General features: G+C 43.0%; 1 long non-coding RNA gene across 1 annotated transcript; it reads right to left on the bottom strand.

Annotated features, from left to right (window-relative positions):
• Positions 1 to 587: 587 nt before the first annotated feature.
• LOC132250854 (uncharacterized) lies at positions 588 to 21,475 on the bottom strand. The gene is made up of 3 exons (XR_009462511.1): positions 21,393 to 21,475; positions 3,824 to 4,099; positions 588 to 3,174 (listed from the first exon to the last, which is right to left on the bottom strand). It is a non-coding gene; the product is annotated as an uncharacterized LOC132250854 (long non-coding RNA).
• Between the last annotated feature and the right edge of the window lie 659 nt (positions 21,476 to 22,134).

Here is a 22,134-nt window from a genome sequence, read left to right as displayed (position 1 = left end):
TATCATGAGGCAACCAGAACCTGAGTCAGCATGTTGTGTGGCCATACTGGGCAAAATACACATTCAGACCAAAACATTTTTACTGCTTACCTGCAAGCTATGGACCACTGCATGTGCCACAAATTGGTATGCAACTCCTGAAACAGAGTTTACCATACCAAAACAGGCTTTTATAAATCTTATGCATGCCTTGCATTACCAGGATTGGCTGTAGTTTATTACTGCAGACATTTCCTGTTTAACTACAATTCAAGACAATGGACGTATCTTAGTATCAGGAAATACAAACACAACAGTCATCCACTTCAATTAAGAGTTTTGTCCCCTGTTGTCAAAGCTAAATTTTAGTCTACTGTTAGACGAGGTTCTTTGGGTAAATCTGACATCTTATATTAGACCAACTTAAATAGATGGAAACATTTTTTTTAGCAAGATTTTGGGTTTAAAAACCCTTTGTCAGGCTAAGGAAGTTTCTGCAGTTGATGTGTGCTCTTCCTGGCTGGAATGAATAGTAAAGAAGCCATAACTGGGCTGGTATGCATGCAAGACAGGCAGTCAGTAAAGATGTAAAATGTGGAGTCGGGGGGGGGGGGGGAGAGAGAAGGGGGATGAATGTAGCAGTTAAATAGTGCAGAGATACCTGGGGAGTCTATTGCCTGAGGAGTCTATTGCAAGAGAACATATGAACCAACTACCTATCCCTTGGACAATAATAAGCTTTAGTAAAGTCTACCTTCCTAGAAACCCAAATATCTGTGATCATTACCTGTCTATACTTAGAGGATCAAGCATGATCTCAAAGCTCTGACTGTAGTCAGCAGTAAAACCACTTACAGAGTCAGAATCCATTCCTGAGATGGTCAATTAAGAACATCAATTTTGCATTCTTGCAAGCATTTCTACCACCAATAAAATGAATAGAAAGCAACTCTAATATAATTTGAACTGTCAGCTGAAACTGTTATGAACAGCATAACCTAGAACTATTAAAAGTGTTTCATTTATAATTAGATCTTGAGTCACCTTGACCTTTCCTCATACAGAGCAAAGTGCCCCTGTCAACCAACAGCAGCATCTGCATCCTCATTCCATTTTAATCAGAGCTCAATTTGGATTTCTATGTCTCGGCAATCAGTGCATCGCAGAGCAAGGAAACTGCAGAAATAAATGAGATGTTGCCTTGTTCCAGCTGATTAAAACATGATTCAAGGTGACTTTTAGGTGACACCACAAGTTGTCAGAACAGCAGTGTACTTTACTTTATGGGGAAAAATATGTGAGAGATGTTTGTTTCCCCTATCTGAGATAAGTGACAAGAGTTGAAATGAGAGTGCTGGTTTGTCCATGAAAATATATAAATGTTTAAAGAATCCTATTATTAGGCACAGTGGAAAGAACATCTTGGATAAGCCTCCCATACTGTGGGTAATTATCACAAGCCAGAATGCTAATTGCTTTTCGATCTGCAGGCTGTGCCTCCGATGAGTCTCACTGAAGGCTACTGTGGCTGTACCGTGCACTACTACTTAATGAGACTGACTTTTGTCAGAGTACAGTATCAGCTAATACTAAGTGGAGAGCCAACATTAGAACAGAAGCAACATGTTCTTAAAGTCTGCAAAAGCACAAAATAAGAAAGCAAGTAAAACTGAGAACTGTATTCCTTGTACATCTATCATGATGGAATTATATCCTAGTTCAATTACTGGGATATAAATGCATTCAGTATATTAGTAGCCATCCATTAAGTGGTATGATGTATATTATATACTACTGATTGGCTGCCTGAAATTAGTCTGGAGACCTACCTAGATACAGATCTTAGTTCTAGAGTATGAGTTATAAGGGAGGGGAACATTGCATCCCAGTTTACTGTAAGGCAAATAAATAAATAAAATAATCTATGGAGAATCTGGTCCTCAATGTGAGGTTCTCAAAACAATTTCATGAACATTTTTATTAAACTTGGTTACCTGAGCTGGTCAAAGAGTGTGTGTGCATGCATGTGTAAGCTCATGCTCATGTGTTATATAGGAGGGTACAAGGGGTAGAGGAGGGAAGACCTTGATCAGAATACTTCCACTTTTTAAGCAAACCTTCATCCAGAAATAATGTCAAAGAACAAAATATAATGGTCCTGAATACTAAAAATGTGGCTCACCATGATGTGCCAGGAACCTTAGACCAAAAGTGCAAGACGGGGGCCTGAAGTAACTTCAGGTCCTAAGACATACAGCAGTAGTATTTCCAAGGGAATGATTTCCATGCTTTGAGTTATATTTTTCAGTTGGAATATATTTTTTTCATTTTCCAAACCCCAACTGAAAAAAGTTAATTTTCTGTAGGCGTCAGAAAGTTCTCATTAAAACTTAAACAATAACCTGAGTTTCATCAAACACAGACACTGTATGCATCAAAACTACCAGTCTGATTCTCAATACCAGTGTGAAAAATTGCCACATTGAAAAAAGCCCATACGGAAGGGGGACGGGGAGCAATGCAGACACATATCATTAAATTGCTTAGCCTACCTAGTTTTGTGTAGCATGCTTGTGAAAAAACTAAGAATAGAACCCAGATTACAATAGACTTGGGAGTTTACCAAACAAAGCTATATACTTCTCTGGCAAATGTTAAACCCTCAACAAAAGAAAATCAAACACTAAAAGGTAACATGACTTTTGAAGTTAAAATTGCACAAGAGAAATGCTTATTGTTGAGATTAAATATCCCACACTATCCAGAAAGACTTGTATGTTTTTCTAAACTCCGAACCACCCACAGACTCCCCCACAGGCACTCTAAAGTTTTAAAACTTCCCCCTCCCCATTATTCTCTTTCATCGTATTTGGCTTTGGATGGATACAATGATTGTACCAGAAGCTGAAAGACTGTATCCATAGCCTTGCAGGAAAATGGCCTTCTTATACAGTGTAAAATGTTAATATTGTAACAGTTAACAGGATTAGGGCCAACGTGTTAAAGATCTCAACAGTTATAGCACCATAAAGAATCTGCCTGGGTTGTAGAGACAGAAGCAAACCTGAGCAGAAGAGAGGGACTGGACTGTCAGTTAGGTCCAAAGGTACGATGCAATTTGTTTGACTTTATTCCTCTCTAAGTGAAAAGGTGTCACCATTCCTCTAATTTTTTTTTTCCCATTCCTGAATTACCCTGAATAAAAGAAAAGAAGAGAAGAGAGAAAAGGAGAGAAAAGCAAAAGAATTTTATAGTTTGTTTCAGTTCTGTTCATCACTTTGAATATTTTTTTTTACTAGACCCTAATCTTAACTTCTCATGTAACAAAGGCTCTAACTTTCATTTTAATGAATAACTTTAACACCTGAAATCACATTCACCTTACTTCCCTTCATCTCCAGGGCAATAGTATCCTTCTTCTGAAAAAGGTGACCTACTTCTCTTTGCATGCAGTATTAAGATACGAGCTAACACTTGGCTTGTACAATAACTGTATTCCTTTTATTTTTCTCCCCCTCTCACTGCCCTCCTTCAGTGTAGTTCATTTGCCTTTAAAATCCCTGTCCTAATATTTTTGTCTGTTTTCTGAGCAACTGAGCTCCTGACTATTAGATTTCATATAAAGTATTAGACCCAATATGATTATGTTGCCTACAAAGGACCAACTCACAGGATCATCATACATTCTAGTTTATTAGACAGGATGTGAATTTCTAATAAAATTATAAATGCAAATTCCAGGGGATTACAATAGGTACTAGTCATGTTAACACACACTGACACACACATACACACATTCACATAATTGCTGCAATAGTAGTATAGCACCAATGTTGGTTTATACCTATCCAGGGTGCTGGAGTCTGTTGTCCATAGTCAGCTTCTCCCAGGGTGATGTCTTCTCCAGAAGAAGGTCACCTGCTTGTCCTTCTGGTCTCGGTAGGTCAGGTGCTGAATGGGAGGGCGACCCTGAGGTTTAGGCTTCACTGTCTCATATCCCTTTCTGGCAAACGTGTGATCCCCCAGCATCATCTTGGCTGCCCAATCTGGAGGTTGCTGTCCCACAGACGTCTTGAGTAGTGCATGACCACTGTCAGTCACAGAGGTATGCATCCACCTGCTGGTACATGGAGTTTCGGGAGTCAGTTTATAATTTTGATTAATTTAACAGTGGTATTGTTAAGGGTTCCAGGAGCAGTCTGTGGGGGGACATCCAGTCCCAGAAACCAGTCTCCAGCATTGATTAGCTTAAACTGGATACCTTGTTGCATGCACAATGGAGTTCCAGGCAATGGCATTGATCCTTCCTTGCTGATGGTCTGTGGTAGGTGGTGTTAATTACCACTCACTAACTTGTAACCGCAGCTGGCTCTGCCTCTTAAATCGCTTACTCATATTTGCCCTCATTCATTCAGGAAACCAGCCCAAATACAGCAACGAAATTCCAGTGATTACTATTCCGATGCATTCTTATAATAGTTCTAGTAATACAATGTATGACTTTACTTTAAAAAAATACATTTGTTAAAAGTTAAAAGGTATAAAATACAAAATACAGAATGCCAGGGTAAAGATGAGACAGATTAAATATTAAAATGCAATGTGAGGTAGTGAGGATCAAAGGCCACTGGGGACAGTGAGTTAGGTTAGATGCAGTAGACTGATTTAGCATAAACTTTAGATAGATATGGGAAGTTTTCTTTGGGAAATAGGTTTTAATTAAAGGGGAAATGTGTTCAGCAGGATATATTTACAGTCATGCTTTCTATACACCTTGGCTTTTCTTGTCTCTTACAGGCTTTGCTTTGAAGTGGATATTTTAGTTCTTTTCTTTTCTGTGGTGACACTTAGCTCAACTGACATGTAGATGTAGTTTCCAGGTTTCTCCTATAGAAAGCCACTTCAGCTTTTTGGTTTGCTCTAAGCCTTGCCACACCCACGCAATGGGTGTGCTAGGTCTCTGCCAATACTTAGAAGAAAAAAGAAAATGCGCAAATGGGGTGGAAGGGGTGCAGGCAAGAAAGGACTTCTTGTTACAATAGATATGTCTCAATGGCAACAACATTTTTCTCCAAATTCTCTATACACTAGGTGGGCGTAAATGTTTCATTTCATACGTCATTTACCACTGGGGCTCCAAAAATACTGTAAATGAAAAATGAAAAAAATTGCACTTGCAAGGGATGCATGACTGAGATTATATATTATTGTAGCTCTTTCCTCTCTCTCATCTCTGTAAGCAATATATTGCTTGAGTCAGGTGACAAGTGGGGTTGTGCGGGGACAGGGGACAGAAAGAGATAGCTCAAAGAGGAAATACAACCATATGGTAGCACCCTATGGCTACTATTATCTCATTAAAAAAAGAATCTGACAAACTAAGTGGGATTTTAGTGTGGGGTCATATGGAGTCAAAGGAACAATTCCTACCTATACTCAAAAAAGTTGCTCTCCGATACAAACAATTTAAATAAAACCTAGATGCTGTTAAAGCATCATAAAAACTTCAAGTGCCTGCTTATTGCTATGTGAAAGGTTAATAATTGCAATATAGCTAGAAAGATGGCTAAGAGGTGTGTGATGGGATGTAGAGATGGAAAGAGAGCTTGTAAGCAGATGGATGCACAGAATATCTTTAAAACAGAGCAAGGATAAAAAGCATGGCAAGTGCCACATGGAATACAACCCCACAAGAGACTTGGGCCATATTTGTATGGCTCCCCTCTTGACCCCAGGTCTTCCATCAGTAAAATGATTATTCACTACCTCTTCCTGCTGGGAAAGAGGCAAAATGAATTCCAGCATTTAACCAGAAATGATTGCTTACAGCAGTGATTCTCAGCCAGGCACCCTGGGGTGCCTTAAGAAACTTCCAGGTGATGTGGGGTGCCATGCAATGTTAGCACTGTTAAGCATGCAAACAACTTACACAATAAATCCAGGGATTTCAGACTCTGTAGTGTTAAAAATATTTGACCTGCTGTGGTATTTTTAAGCTCTTCACAATAGAAGATATTTTTTACTATAAAAAAAACAACCCCAGAACAGAGTGAAAACAAAGAGCTAACATGTTCTAAGGGAGAGGCAGGGGGGCTTGAATCTAAGAAGGTTGGGGATCACTGGTTTAGAGTAACACTATACTATAGAACCCAGGCCTAAGCACACATCTGTCAAAGAAAGCTGTGATAGAGGGATACTCAGTCATCTATTTTGACTATTCCAGGCTTTGGTGATTGCAAGTGGGTCAGGGCAGGGTGGTCACAAAAGGATGGAGCTGGCTTGAGTGCCATACTGTCTCTCACTGCAGCTACTGGAGGTAAAAATATGGGGAATGAGGGCAGACAAGGTTCCTTGGGTGAATTTGATATCTTTTATTAGACCAACCCAAATAGTTGGAGAATAGTTATTAAGCAAGCTTTCGAGTTCAAAAACCCTTTGTCAGGCTAAGGAAGTTTCAGCAGTTGGTGTGTGCTCTTCCTGAATGGAATGAAAAGTAAAGAAGCCAGGGGCTGGGCTGGGGAGTCAGTTGCCAGGCAGATTATAACATATCAAAAATCCGATGTCTATGTTTAGTCCATGATCTCTAGTATCCAGGAGTTTGATGAAATGGAGCTCATAGGCTCGTCTCTGGGAAGTGTTGTGTAAGTTTCCCTTGAGAATCAGAACTGAGAGAGAGAGAGAGAGTGGCCCTCCTGTGAGAAGTGTGCCCCCACCGGTACTTGGGTATTTCTGTCTTTGATAGATTTCCGGTGTGCGTTCCGGTGGGGAATGAGGGCACACTTTTGAAATCTTGGAAAGAGAGATGACCTACCAAGGCATGGTCCCATGAAATAATTAGTTTTCAAAGGTGACATCAAACCAATGTCTTTGTTATTCCTATAGGGTAATATTCACTTGTATCTTGGTGCACACAAACTTCAGAACTCTAAAAATAAAGTATCATGATAAAAAGGGAGGCTAGACTATTAGGCACCCTCTACATGTTGCAGGTCTTACAGTAACTGGTTTATTGCACAATTACCTTGAGACCAGCTACACATGCAAAATATTGATGTGGCAGCCTTGCTGGTAGCAGCCCGGTTCACTGGCTTGAGCAGGAAGGCTCAGATTGATTGGTGGGGGCATTTCCCTTACCCACCAATCAGGTAAGGGAAGGGGTGGGGTGAAGGAAAGAACCTGAGGGGTAACTAGCACCTCAAGAGTTCCTATTGGTCTGCTCCCAATCCAGGGGTAGAGACTTCTAAAGGAATAAAAAGGCAGTGTGCCCAGCACACATGTGGGTTCAACATAGAACAATGAAGAGGGCTGACAAAGAGCTGGTGTAGCTTACTAGTGGGGCAGAGCAGTTGACCCAGAAGTACTCAGAAAAAAATCTGCTCCAGATGGGAGCAGCAGAAAGCAGTGTGATGACAATGCACAGGTCGGTGCACGGAGAGTCCGGGAGCAGACGGGACCACGGCAGCTGCACAAGGCAGCATAAATCCCCAACCCTGCATGGAGCAAGGGTAGAAGTACTCGGTGAATGGACTGGTGCACAGGGCACAGAGGATCTGGGAGTGGATGGGACCTTAGCAGCTGCGCAAGACAGTTTGGGTCTCCAACACTGCGTGAGGCAGGAGCCGAGTCCCATTCAGTGCACGGGGCTGATAGAGCTGAACTGGTCTGCAGCAAATGCACAAGGGAGCGTGGATCTCCAACCCTTCACAAGGCAGAAGCAGGGCTATCAGTACATGGAGCACCATACAGGGCCATAGAGCAGATGGGACCACAGTAGCTGCACGAGGCAGGAGCAGAGCCATTGGTACATGGAATGGTGCACAAGGCCATAGAGCAGATGGGATGCCAAAGGCTGCCCTAGGCAGCTTGGGCTTCCACCCCAACCTGCGTGGGGCAGGTGGCCTTTTGGTGCAGAGGGCAGAGCACGGGCTGAAAGGTTGGGAGAGCTGCACGAGGCAGCTCGGGCCTTCCTGCAGAAAAAGGGGACACCTCGCCCCTCCAACACACACTGCTGGAGATGCGTCTAACCGCCTCAAGCCCACAGGAGTCATGAGTCATCCAGGAAGGGAATTCCCACAGGGGAGGAGGCCCCCCCCCATTCCATAGGCAACTGAGGGGAAGCCCCTGATGGGAGGGGACAATTCACCCTGGGGTGTAGAAAGGGACCCAGGGCTCCTGCTTATCAGGGGAGTTCCTGGGTTAAGGGCCCCACCAGCTGAGTAACCCAAGCAAGGGTAAGGGTGTCTTATGATGTGAAGGGTCCCTGCTTAGGTTCTTTCCTTTGCTGGGTAAAGCTGCTATGCCACTGTTACATTCTGTTCTTCCATGCTGCTGGAATTCCTATTGTAATCCTGTGCCTTTACTATTGTATTAGAAGAGGAGTATAAGCAGCCCTGTGTTGGTATTTATTCCATTGATTATTTTATGCAGGTGCAACCTTATTGTATGTATGTTTATATATTGTCCTATCATTGTCAGGTATTCCTGTCATTGGTTTATAATGTTATTTGATGTAACCTTATTGCATATGCTTAATTATTGACCCTTCACTACCTATTATTCTTGCTCTTGTCTGTTAGTTCATTTTACCATGAAGTGTCCCCACCTTTCCCTGTGGCGTAGAGGGCCCCGACAATAGGCAGGGACTGCAACTAACTCAAAGGCCACCGGGAATCAGGCCTATGCATGAGTTTCAGAGTTAATTAAAGCTTTTATTTGGGTAAAAGCCAATATCTGTGAATAGCATACAGGAGATCCTTGCAATTCACAAGGGATACATACTAAAGATCCCTGTGAATGGGGAAATCCGTAAATACTGTACTGCATTCGTGAACATCACGTGCCCCCAGCGGCTGGTGGGGCATGGCTGCACTGGCAGTGGTGGGAGCCCAGCAGCAGTAGCAGGAGTCTAGCAGCAGCAAGCATGGAGCTCCCGCAGATGCCACCAGCATTGTAACAAAGTGTCATCATGCTGCAGCAAGAATATTCAAAACCATGAATGCCAAATCTGCAAATAGCAAGCGTTTCTTGTATATATTTTCAAAAGCTTCCAACCAGCTACAAAATTACACGTTGAAAATATGCATTAACTTTATAGCTGGTTGCTTTAGTTTGCACATGTAGCAGGCTGAGAGCACTGCCAGCTGTGGGCTCCCTGCCCCAGGAGTGCACCCTGCCCAGTTTGGGCTTTGAGTCCCACAACTTCTGGGACTCTCGTGCCTAGCACCTGTGGACTCTAGGTCCTGGAAGCAGCCTACCTCTTGCTGGCACTGGATTTATGACCCAGTCCTGATATATTGCTCATGGTGGCCCTGAAACCTCAGACAGACCACAACTTCTTCCATTTAATAGGCAAATTTTATTTATACAGCGATAGCAGGTAAGGAAGTCATGCAGGCAAAGCAAACAGAAAAGTAGGAATGGGGAGGCGTTATTTTACCAGTTCCAGGGTCTCAGAGAGGGACAGTACAAGAGTGCCACTCTGTGGTTTTTTTTCTTGAATGTGAGATGTCAGCATACCTTGGAGGTCAAGGACCAATGCCCACCTCCCCCCACCAACACCAATAGGGTGGGTGAAATGTGCCAGTGGTGTGCCCTCTGCCTAAGGTGGCCTCAGCATCCATGCCCTGCTACACTGAAAATCCCTTCTTCTGTATTCTTTTTCCTCCCCTGATGACTCTTCATTTCCAGGCATGGTTGACTGGTGTCCCTTTGGTCATAATACTGTCCACATTCTGTTCTGTCATCATAATCCATTTTATCAAACATATCACATTCACACATCTTAATTGGTCATTTACTGGTGTCTTAATTTGAGCATCCCTGGTGCCCTAATTTGGTCAGTCCACCAAAACCATAAGTCCCAGGGGTTTTGCAACTAGTTACTGTGACACGATAGCAATTCTTTTGGTCCCTTCAATTTGTTATGGGTTTTCAGAGAACACTGTTGCACGTTTTCAATTTCCCAGGATGTACATCCCCACTTCTCTGTTCACTTCAAAGCGAAATCATCTACACATTCATTAGTGCTCTGTGGTTATTGCACACTAAGTTTACTACTCGGATAACCAAGTCAGGTGGTGCAGTAACTGGCACTACTACACAGTAGTGCCAGCACACAGGTTTCACAGACACTAGCTACACTATAGCCTAATAGTGCTGTGCAGTAGCCTAACAGGTTTTGCCCAGAATGCTACTGCACAGCGTTATTAGGCTACTGCATAGTTATTATCTCGTGTAGACACACCCAGTGTCTGCTAAAAGGCTGAGAATGTGAAACTGTCACAAATAGACTTTAGAAACCAATTAACCCTTGCTGTTTCCCTGGACCATTGTTCTAATGCAATAAGCCCATCAGCTGAGTGGGCTCCCAGTCACAAGAGCTTGCTTCTTGCTGGTGCAGGGGAAGCCTGGTATTGGGCTGAACCTACACCAGCAATAATGTGTGATGGGAGCTAGTGCACGATTCCAGTTGCATCCCCTACTATTCATGTGTGCCATGGCATGAGATGCAATTGTGTGAATTGTGCATTAGATCCCATTATGACTTTACCTGCACATAGAGGCAGGCCTTATATTTTTTGTAAAACTCATAGCACCTGATATGCTACAGAGGTCAGACAGGTTTGAAGGAGATTTGGATGCAAAACATTTGGTCACCATCACAACACTGGTGGAATCTTGATGTAGAACTGATGGGAGACCACCCAGAATTACAAAGATCATCCAGTAGCATAAGGATGTTATATCTTGCCCACCTTGGTAGCAAAACAGAACATGGTTAGGACTCCCCTACTCCTTAAAGACTGGTTACTACTTTAGCTTCTTAGGAGTGTTGGCAATAGCTGCAACTTGTCCTGGGGACCAGAGAATCAATGGGCTGAAAACTACCTTTGTGCACAACTCTTAGTAGATAATATATTAGACTCAGCCAGCAACCTTTCCTACAGGCTGTTTGAAGAAGAAGAAAAGAAGAAAATAAAAATAGAATGAGGACAGAGTTAAAATTGGAAGGCTATGTTTTCACTGGAATGGACCTAGCCAACAGCCAGTTTCTCTGGCTAGACACTGGTTTCTTGTCATTCCAGGATTCCTGCATAGTACTAAGTCATACCGGTGCCTGAAGTGCCTTGGTGATGTTTTTCCCCATTGCTTGGATGTTTTGTCATTCCATCAGGCTGTTGATGCCATGATGCATTGTATGTCAGATTAAATTTACAAGCACATTACATTGCCTGACAGAATCATTGAGCCAAACTGATTTCAGTAGGAGATATAGTTTATAACTAGCTGAAAAACAGAACCGAGAATAAGGTACAGTTCTTCTCTTATTTAAATTTTCATGAACCTGAGCTTCCCCTGAACTGGCAAGTAACAAGCTGTATGCCCAGTGTGCCCAAGGCTGGGAGTTTATCAGCTGATCTGCACTCCCAGCCATGGAAGTGCATCAGAGCAATGGGCTCTGGTGCTGGGAGCGACATTCATCTGATCAGCACTCTAGCTGCTGAAGCACTTCATGCCAGGGGAGTGCCAGTCAGATGATAGGTGCTCCCAGCTGCAGGAGCACACAAGAGCTTGAACTCCAGTTCAAGGCTCTGATGTACTCCCACAGCTGGGATTGGCAATAAACTGCCTGGCACGCCCAGCCCTTCAAGGTTCCAATGTGCTCCTGAGGGTAGGAGCACCAGTCATTTGATTGGTACTTACCATACATTCAATTGTTCAATTTAAGACATGATAGGAACCAGACATTAAATTACTGCACAAAAAACATTGCAGCTTATTCCCTGTTTTACCATGCCATTAATTGCATAGACATGTGGCCAGGTTACTACCTAAAAAAAAAAAAAAAAAAAAAAAAAAAAAAAAAACACACACACACACAAACACATGTGTGATTAACTAGTTAATCTTATATTATGAATAATATATAATACTTGCCAGGAGCCTGAGTTTATAAAAGATAAAACTATTTATTATAAAACCAGGAGCAGTTATAAGTACTCAGTAACCATAATATGACACACACACACACAGAGACTTGAATAAAAAAAAAAAACCTCAAGGAAATAGCAGAACAATACTCTGATCTTACTTTGCATTCTAAGCCTAGGAATGCAGCTGCTACTCAGGTCTATAAAATGCATAACACCTAGTTGGCAGCACTACAAATATGTATCTGTCAGTCTTGGTAGATCATAGGAACTCAATAAGTCTTCAATGTGATGCAGCTACACTAAAGGCAAATGAGTTTGTGATGCATCAATAGAAGCATTAGGTACCAGATGTGGGAGATGATAATGCCTCTCTACTTGGCACTGGTTAGGTCTCATCTGGAGTGTCATGTACAGTTTTGGGCACCTCATTTTAAGAAGGATGTGGAGAAGTTAAAGAGGGTCCAGAGGCAAGTGACAAAGATAAGAGGACCTGGAAGGCAAGTCATAAAAAGGAAAGGTTGAAGGAATTAGACATGTCAGTTTACAGAAAAAGGTGCTTAAGATGAAACATGATAGCAATTTCTCAATACTTGAAGGGCTGCCATGGAGAAGAGAGAGAATACCTTTTCTCTCTTGCTGCAGAGAATATGACACAGACCAAAGGCTTGACACTGCAACAACATAGATTTAGATTGGATATCAGGAAAAACTTCAGTTAGAACAGTAAGGCAGTAGAATAGACTGCCCAGGAAAGCTGTGGACTCTCCATCACTGGGAGGTGTTGAAGAAGAAGTGGTAGGACAGCCACTGGTCAGGGATAATCTAGGTATAGATATGCCTATATTCTACTACAGATATTTCCCATGCTTCTGGGCTTTGCTGGTTGCTACATGGAGCCAGGAGGGAATTTCACTCCTCCTTCCCCTCCTTGCTGCTACATGCATCAGGGATTTGTTTGTTTGCTTGTTTGTTTTAAGCTTTCCTCTGAAGCACTGGGTGTTGACTGAAGCAAAGGTTGGGGATTTTGACTGAAGTGTGCCAGTGCTCCTGCTGGGATAAAGCCAGAGGTTCCTGCTAGAGGGTCTTACCCCTCTGTTCAGGGTCTGACTAACTGCAATATTCGGGATCAGGAGGGAATCTTCTCCAATGCCAGACTGTTACAGGGAAAAGGGGAAGGGTTGCCTCTCTCTGTAACAGGGTTGGGGATGGAGCAGGGCATTGTTGGCTTAGAAATGGCATTTAAAAATCTGTTTTTGGGGAATTAGCTTGTAGGTATAAATATATGCATTATAAAAGGGGTCAAAATGGGCATCAGAGGTTAAATGAATTGCTAAAAAGCTTGGGAGACACTCGCAGCTTCTCATGGCCCTGAAAACAGACAGGCTGTCTAGCACAACAAGGCCAACAGATGGACACAGCCTGAAAATTAAGGGGGGCATCCCATAACAAGATCACAGCCTTCAAGGCAGATAGGTTATCTAAAACAATAAGGCCAACAAGTGTAGAGTCTAGAAAACAGCCTGGGAACCAGAAGTGTGTACTATACTGTCCCATAACACAAGACAGTGACACCAGCAACAAAAGTCCCAGAGCAGCAGGAGAGCTGAGGCCCGGTTTGGGGGGAACAGACCAAATTAGAAAAAGGCCTGGAAGGTTATGTGGATGTGGGACCACAGAAAGACAACCAATCAGAGATAGCCACAAATGAAGAGTCATCAGAAGTCAGTCATCAAGGGGGAAGGAGAATACCAAAGCAGAGACTTGAAATTAACAGAGTCCCTCCCATCCCTCCCTGCTGTCTCTCCTTATCATCCTCCTCTTTCTTAAGAGAGGTCCCCATCCCCTGGGAAGGGTCCCTGAGGCCACCATGGATTGAAGGCATACCAGTACCCCATCTCATACCCCCACAGTGGGGGGGGGGGGGGGGGGGGGGCTGTGGGCCTTGGCATCCCACCTCCAGACTGCTGACACCTTAAAAACAAAATTTAGAGAGCCTCAGAGTGGAGCCTGCATCCTTTGACACTGATGACAGCCCTAAGATTAGTAAGTGTAGAATTGCTAGATTGTTTCTATTATTGCTTTTTTGTTATTGCTATCAAAAAATTCACCCATTATCATCTGACAGATGTTGTAGTCAGTCTAAAAGTTGTGCCCACCCAGAACAAAGGTACAAGGGCTGCGTTCCTAAAATCCAGTGTCAACAGGTATTACCCTCTACCTGGGATCCCTTATATTAACAGAAGGAGCATATTGGCTGCCCTGGTCTCACTGCTTTATCTGGTGCAGCTTAGGGTGTTAAGTGTGGTGTGGTGTTAATTTTACTAAGTTAGCTTGTGGATTTGTATAGGATGGATTGGATAGGGATGATCCTGCCTTAGGCAAGAGATTAGACTAGATAACCTATGAACGTCCCTTCCAGCCCTACTTCTTTATGGTTCTATGATCCAATTATGACCAGGAGAATAGTTCCATCTTTTTAGAAATCTCCCAAGGATACTCTCTCTCTGTTAATTTCTCCACCCAAAGAAGTCTCCTTCCATGAATAGCCAGGTGTTGTTCTTACTACCAGCCTCTCCTTTTAAAAATGTAAATTCATCGTCGTCTGGAAGGGCCCGACAGGTGCCTCAGGCCATGTCCACAAGGGTGTGGATTGATTGGCTATTAAACACACTCGCGTCACATGCCAATTCTTAGCAATTACTTCTCTCAAGTCTGATAGGGAAAGAGTGTTTAAGTTAATAATTATCCTATTAAACCAGTTTTAGCCCAAATATGAAACGCAAGACAAAAATTACATTGATATCAAATACATTTTATACCAACAGAATAAATTTAAATACAGTTTGATGCCATCTATACATATGAGACAACATATGCCATGTCTGTAAGATGAATTCAAGAAAGTATGCATGACCTCGTGAATACCTATGAATAGTGGGGATTTGTGATACTTCACAAATATGCTTGGTTCACTACTGCCTACTAGTGTTTGGGAGCTTTTTCTTGATTTCTGAATTACAAGGAAGAATAAGCATAGTCCTTCTCTGTTTATAGGTATATCAACAAATATTTGTTGAAGGACTTTGTTTAGGGCATAACTTTCATTTTATAAATATCCTGGAAAAAGTCAAATAAGAGTATTTTGTATGGACATATATTGGGAGATGGCAGGATAGACTTGCATGTTACAAAATACAAAAGTATGTACATCCTTAGACCAACATGGCTACAACCTATACCCCTGAAAGTAAGTACTAGTAACTATGGCCCACCAAAAAGTACTTAGACCATTAAACATCAGAATAGAGACACAAGCAAGTCATCCTAATCCAATGGGAACAATCTCTTAGACCCCTAAGTTTTCACCAGGAACATTCTATGGATGCCTGAAGTTCTGCTTGTACATGTCCTTGTTGAATCCATTTTCTTGGCAGGGCTGAGCTATTCAGGACCTATTGGATCCTCAAATTAGGTGTCCCTGGTGTCTGGTGATGTGCCCTTGGAGAGGCTTGATCTGGTGGATGTGCTCTCAGGATGCCCAACATTTTTACTCAAATCCAAGACAAGCTCCCATTCCCACCAGCAATCAGGTGCATGTGCAATGGGGGGGGGGGGGGTGAGGGGGGCAGGGGAGGAGCTGAGGTGAACAAAACAGCCTCATCTTGGATTCAGGTACCAGCCCAGGGCAGGCAAGGACTCAGCTTGGGGCTGAAGACAAAGCTAAGCTGCTACTGTTCCTGGGCCAGGATGTTTGTTTAGTTCACAAGGGGGTTCACAGCCAGGGAAGTGTTCGGGAGATTGTGTTCAGTTTGGGGAAGGCATAAGAGAAAAAGCACAGACTTCACCCACTGCCCCCACCCAGTTGCCCTCTGCCCCCCTTACTATCTGCTCTGGCTCCAGTTTCTCCAGCCCAAACCATTTCTCCCTGTGTGAGCAGGGCTTGGGCTACCACTACTACCAACTTCCCTGAGCTGGGGCAGAACTGTAGCAAAAGGTAAGTGATGATGCAAGGGTGGGGGATAGGTGGCAGAGTTCAGCCATAGGTATGGGGGAAGTGTAGGCACAGGCATGGTGGATGTATGGAGAAAAGGGTGAGGGAGCAGAGGACAGAGGTCTGGCCCCTCACCACCACCACTACTCCCTCCCCACTCCCCGTCAGAAGTGGGGTGGCAAGCAATTTAAGATAACCCCTCCCCCCAATAATTAGATTCAATACAGAGAAAATTATAAAAACATTCATAACTTTCCATATATAGAATCTAACTGTTGGGTGGATGTCTTGAATTTGGGTAAATATTGTATGTTGACAAAATGGAATTCTGCACACAGTTTATTACTTAGAAAAACTTTTTATGGCAAACTGTGGCTATTTTGGTGTCCTTGTTATAGGAAGTAACCAAGGAGTAAGAGCCAATATTTGGGAAGTGGGAGATCCATATTCAATTCATTCCTACCTGAGAGGACTAAAATCCACATTTTCCATCTGCTAGGACACTGCCCTATCTTCCAAACTGCAGAATATTCTGAGATGCAGGCATCCTCTATTCCTTTTATTTAACTTCTGCTCGCTGTGCAGAGAGAATTCAGAAATCCTTCTGCCATATTGAAGGATCAAGGGAAAACATGACAATATCCCAGTGAGGGGGAGACTGTGCCACTGAGAATACTGATAAATTACACAATAGATAAATTACACAAAATTAATCAACACTGCCATGTTAAAGTGGCATATCCCAGCAGAGGTGGCACAATTGCTGTACATCTTTGTGGGAGGTAAAGTAACCAAAAGTAGCATTCTGGAGGTGAGGAGGAGTGGAAGTTCTGACCTGTCCCAATCTGCACTTTGTGCTTATGCTGATTAATGTGATGCAAGATCTAAACCCTGCAGCAAGAGACTGTTTTAGTTTATGCAGAAAGCATCCCTGCTAGTGTTTTGTGTCCATGTCAAACCCTCCCCCTTCAAACTCTTGTCTCTTTAAGCAGCTTGTACCATGCTACAGGCCATTCTTACCTAGTTTGTAGGAGATATGTTGAATGAAAGGAACTGAAGGAAGCAACTATGCAAAATATAATCGCCTTTAAAACGTTGCTGTTGTGTTGTTAAGGAAAGATATAGTGATACCAGACTTGTACAATAGCCTTGAAAACCTGCAGAATGGAATTACTAGAAAATGCTGCACCTGATTTTCACACTTGTTGATACTTCCAAGCCTGGAGCTACAGGAATATACTGCAGTGTCTTGACCAGCCTTTTGGTAAGAACGTCTTTATATAGTGCTGTGGCAAGGCAGTTTGGCACCCAGGGCAAAGCCCACAGCAACAGTCTGTCCTGACCCCATGCACAGATCCAGGGAGAACATACCCCTCCATGCTTGCCTGGGAGTGTATGCAGTGGCAGGAGCCACCCTCCCCCCCCCCCCCCCCCCATCCCCCCCAAATAAGCCACTCACAGCTTCATCCTGTGTCTTGCCCTGGCTGGGTAGCACCTGTTGGCACCCCTTCACTTTGGCACCCAGGGCAGTCATCCCACTCACCCCCCTTCCTACAGGACCATCTTTATAGCCCCCAAATTCAAATTCCTAATGTTCCATGTGTGAGGAGCAAAAAAATGAACTTCAGTCATTTTAGAGAAAAAAATTAAAATTTTACAGCCATATTCTGGTCCTATTTATTCCAGATCAAATTTGAGATAATTCCATTAAACTAGTGGATTAATTCTTGTGCAACTATAAAAGTAGAATCATGCCCCTGGGCTTCTCCTGCACTAACAATAGAGCACATTAGGGATCTGATCCCCGATTCTACAATTGGGCCTCTTGCTATGCATCTGTGGCATGCAGGAGGAGGCCTGATAATTAGAATCCCATCATGCCTAACTGAATGTTTATCAGCAGCCTTAACCCCAGTGACAAGTCAGAGCATTTGACCAGGAGGGAGACCTCTTCCCATCTTTTCCAAACATGTGACCAGACAAGGGGGGTTTTGCCATGTGGAAGAATCACACAACTGTTCAGAGCTGGTACAAGTTAAGTGAAGCAGGTAAAGCTGAGGCACCATACACAGGGATGTAGCCTTAGAAGCATCTTAGTCCATTCTCAGAAATCAAGCAGCAGATAAGAGGTGTTTGAGGCTGAAGAGCATGCCCCAGGAATGTGCCTCAAAAGCACATGTAACTGAATCCAGTATCAGTGTGCATCACGTAAGTAATCATTTATGAATGATTAGAGGTCTGGTCGACAAAAGATATATTTCATTGTAATGGACTCCAACACGTGCAAGGCATTTGAATGAACATTTCATATTATTTTGATTTGGCTGTTTTGACTAGACATAAAATTAGTATGGCTTGCTAATAGATTTTAAAATGGTTAACAGACAGGTCTCAAAAGCAGTGGTAATTCTTAAGACAACCCATTTTTAATTAGATTCCAGAGCAATGCATTCTTGGCCTTTGCAATATGGTCTGTCTGTCTGTCTGTCTCAGCAATCAGGAAGAAAAAAAATAAATAAATAAAAGAGTAATTTCTGATTAAAAAAACAAAAACCCCAAAAGATTGCTATCACAAGCTACTGATAGCTTTCACTTCAGGAAGTGTGCACTACAAGAAAAGAAAAAAAAAAAAAAAACAGTCAACAGGCCCAATTCTCTGCTGTAGACCAAAGAATCTGGATCTCTACCTTTTAAAAGCTAAATATCCAAATGTCCTTCTGAGTTAAGCCACTATGGCTCAATTAAGTCACAGTCTTTTACATTAACTGAAGACCATACCTAGGGTATGTATTCTATCTAGTTTCCAACATTAAAATATTCTCTATCCATGAAGAGAACTGTGAATTTGACATTGGGAGAACGGAAAGAAGATATGGATGCATTAAAAAGATGACAACATTTGAATTTGTAAGAGTGTATTGTCATTAAAAGCTGAAAATAAATTATTATTTCTCCTGTACCTTGGTTAAAGGATAATGCTTGGGCTAAGAGAAGAAGTGCTTGGGGGGGGGGGGGGGGGGGGGGGGGAGAGAGAAAGAGGAGTATCAGCTCAAACTTTACATCTTGAAGGCCTTACTACTTTTAGATATACATCAGTATTTTGAAATGGAAGATTGTACGTCTTCTTATACCTTGCATTTTTATTCTCTCTAGTCTCCAAATTTACAAAGGTCAGGTGCCAGTATGACCTAGAATAAGACCATTTGTAAACTGATTTTGAAAGGTTAAAGTAGAGGAAAAGCTCATGCTTGAGAAGTCTCAAGAAATGCAGATGATTCCTTCCTATTGCCTAACAGGGACAATATCCCATTAAAAAAGACAAAGTATGACTAATCCTTCAATATTTAAAAGGCACAACATATCATCATATCAAGCAGCAGTAAAAGTCAAGTCAGCCATAGCTGTATTATTCAGTTAATTTTTTTATATATAATCTAACAAATTAGTGCATTCCTATAAAGTGATACTGATTTTTAGGTTTGATGTCAAAGAACACAAACTAAGCCAAAATAGTCAAAAGAAATTGTATTAGTCCTGTAGGCATTATAATTAAATGTGCATCCCTTCTTTAGATTTATAAAACAGAATCTAGTCATCATGACCACCTTGATGGCATATCCAACACTTCACTGTCAGATATGTTCACACCCGAGTTCATGCGAGTTAAAATTACCACACCCAAGTTAAGTTTTTTCAGTGAAGGCTAAAAACTGTCTGAAGGGCTGTGAAATACAAGAGATAAATTGCCAGGAGTGGCTAACAGCTAGTCAAGTTACTGTTGAAAGGATAGGTTGATCAATGAAACATCAAAAAAATAAAAATAAAAAAGGAGAGAGACTCATTAACACCTGTGAAACAAAGAGAGATTAACAAGGATCAGGTAGATTATAATAAACCATTAAGTCAATTGACCCCCTGAGGGTTTCCCTGAATAGAAAGACTGCTGTCTTTCCTGAGTAGTTGGTTTTAAAGCCGGATGCACGTGCACACCCCCTGCTGAATTTGCCCCTGGGAGAGAAGGTTCAAGCTAGTGCTGGATATTGAATTTCTCAAGGATTTAGAGAAGTTACTTATATAAATACTTCTTAAAATATAATTACAATCTTACTTATATTTGGATATTAGCCCCTTCTCCCTCCATGTCTTAGTTTCTAAATATTAGCCATATATTTGCAGTTTTTAGTAAATGAAGCTTCATGTATCCCTTTGCTCCCTGTGCAAAAAAAAGTTGCATCTATGTTGTATGGTTCATATCATGCAGCACTGACTATAATCCCTACACTTCACAGCTTGGTCCCATCTCCAATTATTTCATATGATCAGGTAAGCATGTGACAGTAGGAAAATTGGTACTTCCTTACCACCAAGATTTGTATTTGTTGGAATTAAAATGAAGGCAAACAAGCAGCACACCAAACCACATAGAAATACTTGCACTAGGGTGAGAGCAGGCTTCTATTTACATACAAAGATGAAAATATCTTTGGTATTTCCTCTACTGATTGCTAGTCCCAACTCAATGATATCCAGGTCAGTTCTGGAGTATGTATGTGATAGGCAGTCTATAAATTGCTCAATACACTACTGTCAGGAAACTCCCCATGATGGGTAGCATGTGACCTCCAACGGAGATTTAAGATTGCAGTGACAGCCAAGGGAATGAGAGGGTTGTGATGTACCAGAGTGTCACGGCGGGGTCCTGCAGGAGGGCCGTGGTCTCCTCAAGGCCCCCTTCCCATGCCAAGTTGGCCCAAGGGCACCCTCAGATTCTTGCCCGCCATGTCTTTGATGTTCCAATATATTAAGGAAGCTGCCTTATGTCTTCTTGGACACAGTCCGCTGTAACCTCTGGCCCCATGGACTCCCCGACCCCTCATGGGTCTTGTCCTGCAAACGGGCGCTTCGGGGCACCCTAGCCTTATGGGCTATGCGTGGCTCCAACCATCCCTTTTACCACGCCCCAAGCCTCGCAGCTGGAATAGATGTTGTTTGGTTTCTCTCTGGCTCCACTCCCTCTCTGGCATTCGGGCTCTCAGCAGCCCTGTCTCTCTCTCTTTCGGCGCCCTTCTCTCAGGGTCATCTCTGTAAAGCCGCCCTCCTCTCAGGGCTCACTGCACCCGCACTGGGACTTCCCAGCAATGCCCCCTCTCCGGGGTTCAGCGCACTGCTACCCACCTCCCCCCCCCCCCCTCCAGGGCTCACTGCACTGCTACCCCTTTCTCTGGGGCTCACCATGCCCGCACTAGGGCTTCTCAGTAATGCCCCCTTCTCTGGGGCTTCTCAACTGCCCCTCTCTGGGGCTGGGGTCTATGTACCCCAAATGCTGCACCTTCACTGGTGCTTGGGTCCCCACACTAGTGCGAGTCCCCTGAGGCCTCCTGCAACCCCTAATAGCCTCACCCAAACCACCAGTGATAAACAGCAACAAACACAAGCCCATAGGCTATAACAAACAGAAGTTGCCCAGCTATAATCACACTCAAGCCTACCGGGGTTTCTTCATCTCGCAGCCGTGTCAGATGCTGCTTCTCTTCTCTTCTCTTCCATGGCAGAGTTCCTTCCTTCTGGGCTGATGGCAGGGAACTGCCAGCCTAGCCTCAGCCCCTGGGCTTTATAAGGTCCAGGCCCTGCCTCTTACAGTCAGCTGACCGCTGGCAGGTGTGGGTAGCTTGCTAGCTCCAGTTGCCCTGGCAACCAACAGCTGGGCTCCTTACTCACTGCTAGGGCTCTTTCTCTAGCAGTTTCTCCTCTTTAGCAGCAGGGCACCTCAGTGCCCTGCAACACAGAGAAAGAGAAATATCTGCTCTGGCTGTGAAATTCCATTCAGATCAACATAAGGTAAGACTTCACTTCTAGTCAATGTATGATGACTTCTGCAGACAGTATGAAGAGCTAGTACACTGATAGGGGAAAAAAACCCAAAACAAATGAAAAGCAAATAACCCCCCCCCCACCCCACCAAAACAATGTTACTATTAATTAGATCAATTATGTTAGGCTTGATGTAAGAGCCAAAAAACCTCAGTCTCTTTCACAAACACTGTGCTACAAACACCCTACATTTGCTCTTAAATTTGCTAACGTGACGTCTACCCCTTGGGATTGTGGATTCATTCACAATCAGAGTAAATGCATGGAGATATCCACAAGGTGGGAAAACTCTAAATAGATACTTGTTAGATTTAGCAAGGTTGAAGCTGTGCAATGTCCAGGAGTTATAAGAACACTGAA

The sequence above is a fragment of the Alligator mississippiensis genome, chromosome 5 (genome assembly GCF_030867095.1).
Source record: "Alligator mississippiensis isolate rAllMis1 chromosome 5, rAllMis1, whole genome shotgun sequence".
In the NCBI taxonomy this organism is placed as follows: domain Eukaryota; kingdom Metazoa; phylum Chordata; order Crocodylia; family Alligatoridae; genus Alligator; species Alligator mississippiensis.
The sequence above is the reverse complement of the archived record's forward strand: the minus strand, read 5'-3'. Positions and strand labels throughout refer to the sequence as shown.